The sequence below is a fragment of the Crocuta crocuta genome, unplaced genomic scaffold (genome assembly GCF_008692635.1).
Source record: "Crocuta crocuta isolate KB4526 unplaced genomic scaffold, BGI_CrCroc_1.0 scaffold467, whole genome shotgun sequence".
Lineage (NCBI taxonomy): Eukaryota > Metazoa > Chordata > Mammalia > Carnivora > Hyaenidae > Crocuta > Crocuta crocuta.
The window spans coordinates 2,780,140-2,783,929 of NW_027530632.1; the positions used below are offsets into that span (position 1 = coordinate 2,780,140).

Consider the following 3,790-nt stretch of genomic DNA (forward strand, 5'->3'; position numbering starts at 1 on the left):
CCCAAGAGGAGTCTGGTTGAGGGGGGAAAAATCACAAAAGAAAAACTAACAGAGAGAGCAACCTTAAAAAAAATTGGAGTGATTTTGTTTTTCAACATGAAAGTCAGAAAAACAGACTATTTAAGTATTGAACAAGACATTTTAAAATAAATCATGATGGGGCGCCTGGGTGGCTTAGTCGGTTAAGCGTCCGACTTTCGCTTAGGTCATGATCTCGCGGTTCGTGGGTTCGAGCCCCGCGTCGGGTTCTGTGCTGACTGCCAGCTCAGAGCCTGGAGCCTGTTTCGGAGTCTGTGACTCCCTCTCTCTCTGACCCTCCCCTGCTCACGCTGTCTCTCTCTCTCTCTCCTAGAAATAAATAAAAAACATTTAGAAAAAATAAATAAAATAAAATAAAATAAAGTAAATCATGAGGAGGTGACATTTGAACATAGACTTGAAGGCAGTGAGAAAGTTTAGATGGGTTATCTGGGAAAAGAGGGTACCAGATGGAGGGGTTAGCCAGTACAAAGGCCCAATTACTGAGTGCACCTGTTACATCCTTAGTGTGATTGGCTTATGATATTCATTTATGGTGAGAACAGTGGCAGCATAACACAGTTGAAGATAAGGTAAACTTGAATAAATCCCTTACTTTCAGTATAAAAAAGGGATAAAATTTAGACTGATAGAAAAGTAGCTTCTCCCTTGCTTCTAATAAACAAATGTTAAATTCTTAGAGGATCTCAGTTTAAGTATGTCTCAGTCCAGAATCTGATTCTAACCTGTGCTTTTAACTCAAATTACTTCCCTGACCAAGCTGGTCTCTGGGAGTCTAGCCTCACATCTCTTGTTCTGAGCCCCTCCGTGTAAGTGTGAAAGCAGGTGAAACTGGCACACACCATATGCAACTGGAATCGCACATATCAACTTATTCCGAGGAATCTAGGATTCAAGGGTTATTCCTCATGTCCTGAAAAAAAGGGCCCAGAGTGTTACATTGTCTTTATAATCCAGTAGAACTCTTCATCTTAGAGGAGAAAGTTCTTAAAATGACCTAAATGTGTGTCTGGCAGTGAATAAGAAGTCAAGTTTAATTAATATTTTAATGTGCTTAAAAACCGAAATAATGGCTTTTAAAAAGAAATTACCTTCGATAATTTCATTATGTGAAAATATTTGCTACATTGAAAATGTCAAGGGGTGCCTGGGTGGCTCATTTTGTTGAGCGTCTGACTCTTGCTTTCGGCTCAAGTCATGATCTCACAGTTTGTGAGTTTGAGTCCTGCACTAGGCTCTGTGCTGACAGTGCAGAACCTGCTTGGGATTCTCTCTCTCTCTGTCTCTGTCTCTCTCTTTCTCCCTCTCTCTGCCTCTCGTCTGCCTGTGCACATTAAGCCAAATGCAGTTCTACTATGGACAAACACATACTGTTTGTATATTACTCCATTCTGAGCATATCCTTATAAATGGGCTCAAACTCTATGCACTGTTTTGTAACTCACTGTCTTACCTTGTTGATAGGTCATGAAATTCTATCCTTGCCAATAAATATATGCCTTTATTAATCATTTTGAGTGGCGACACAACAGTCCCTTATTTAGCCAGTACCCTCTTGGTGAACATTAAGTTTGATTCTGTAAATACTGAATGGTTATCATAAGATTATTTCCATATTTATATCCATGACTATTTTTCAAAGATAAATTTCTGGAAATGGTGTGAGAGGACAGATATTCACATACACTGTGGCACATTGCATCGCAGTCTCCATTTTGCCCAACCACCAAATTTCTTTCTCCTCTAGAATTAACATTTCTTTTTAGAATTTAGAATTTATAGAATTCTTTTGAATCGCTGCCAACCAAATAGGGAACACGTTGTGTCTAAGTTTTAAATTTGGAGTTCTGATTATTAGTGCTGAGTAAATAATTTCCCACAGAGAAAAATAATAATTTCATAATATCATCTGATATCCAGGTCCCATTAACATTGTTCCAAATATCCCGGGGCGCCTGGGGGGCTCAGTCGGTTAAGCACCTGACTCTTGGTTTCAGCTCAGGTCATGATCTCACGGTTGCATGAGTCCAAGCCCCATGTCAGAGCCCCTGTGCAGAACCTGCTTGGGATTCTTTCTCTCTCCCCTTCTCTCTCTCCCCCTTCCCCACTCGTGCTGTGTCTGTCTCTCTCAAAATAAATAAATAAACTTTAAAAAAAAAAAAAAGATTGTTTTAAATATCCCAATAATGTCTTCTATGGTCACTTTTTTTTCTCTCAAACCAGGGTCCAATCACAATTCATGCCTTGCATCTCACTGTGAGGCCACTTCCCACATTTGTTTTTATGACATTGGTTAGTGAAGATTGTTGGTTTGCAAACTGGCCCCCACACCAAGAGGGCAGATTGGTAGGTGGCGGACTCAAAAAGCAAGGGAACCTACATATGAGGCTTACGATGGGAAGCTACCAGAAGAGTGGATCCTCGCACCTGCCTGCCAAGATCTTAAACATTTATATAGAAGCCTTACCAGGGTTTAGTCACAACTCCATTCCAGATGGTCTCAGTAACACCTTACTCTCTCAAGGCTATGTTCTGGAAGGAATTCCTTGTGTGGGGATGGTGGGTAGAACATGTATTTCAAGGACAAGGAAGGCAAGGAGAGCCCCTGATTGTGCGGGTCACGTCCTCTTGATGATCTCCTCTAACAAAGCTTCTAGGCCAGCCGTCTTACAGAATGTCCCCCACGCTTCGTTTGTCTGATTGTTTCTTTATGGTATAATTTAACTTGTCCTCTCCCAGTCTGTGATATAAATAAAACATTTGATCTAGAGGCATGGTTAAACATTTTTTTTTTAGAGAGAGAGAGTATGCAAACAAGAGGGGTAGAGGGAGAGAGAGAGAGAGAGAGAGAACGAACTTGAGCAGGCTCCACACTCAATGTGGAGGTGGAGCTTGAGCTCAGGACCCTGGGATCATGACCTGAGCTGAAATTAAGAGTCAGCTGCTCAACCGACCGAGCCACCCAGGTGCCCTTAGAGGCTTGGCTATGTGATGTGATGTACTTCATATTTCGTGAAATCAAAAACCTCTTAATTCTGGGTTGTCCTACTATTAGTGGATGCCACAGCTGATCCCTTGGTTATGGTTGGGGATTATCAGTTCCTCCATTGTGAAAGGACACTTTTCCCCTTTGCAATGTGTAAGTAATCTGTGGGCTAACACATTGATTAGCACCAAGCAAATATTCTGTTAATAACTTTCATCTAATAGCCTTCATATCCACTGATGATCCTTCCTGAATTATATATTACATCGGGGATTGCAAAATGGTGGTTTTATAATTTTATCATTCCTTTTCCATTTACTAGCTGGCATACTTTTCAAAGAAGTGTCTTTCTCTTTCTTCATATTATCATGCACTTTGTATTTTTAGTTACTCACTTTGTGAAAATAAATTACTGTTATTTAAAATTTTTTTGATGTTAAAATTACCCCACTTTGGGCTAATGTGCCCAAAGGAGCCCTTTCAGAAGCCAGCACTTGGTCTTTTTGACATGATCCCATTAGTCTTTGAGCATCTTGTAGTTTTCTAGTACAGTGAGATGTTCTTATGCTCACTTTGCACTTTCCTGTCTCAGATCTGTGGAAAGAGAATTACAGGTTGAAGGAATATCAAGAGCAAAGGTCCTGAGGTAGAGCCTTGTTAATCATGTGAAAGAAGTACACAGGAGGGCAGTGTGACTGGAATAGAGTTAGTAAGGGGGGAGAGGGGTAAGAGAGGGGTCAGATCTTGCAGGGTGGGTCTTTTAAA

General features: G+C 40.7%; 1 long non-coding RNA gene across 2 annotated transcripts in view; it reads left to right on the plus strand.

Annotated features, from left to right (window-relative positions):
* LOC144235125 (uncharacterized) overlaps positions 1–3,790 on the plus strand; it is a 146,360-nt gene that overhangs the window by 83,340 nt on the left and 59,230 nt on the right. The gene's annotated exons all lie outside the window — the stretch shown is intronic.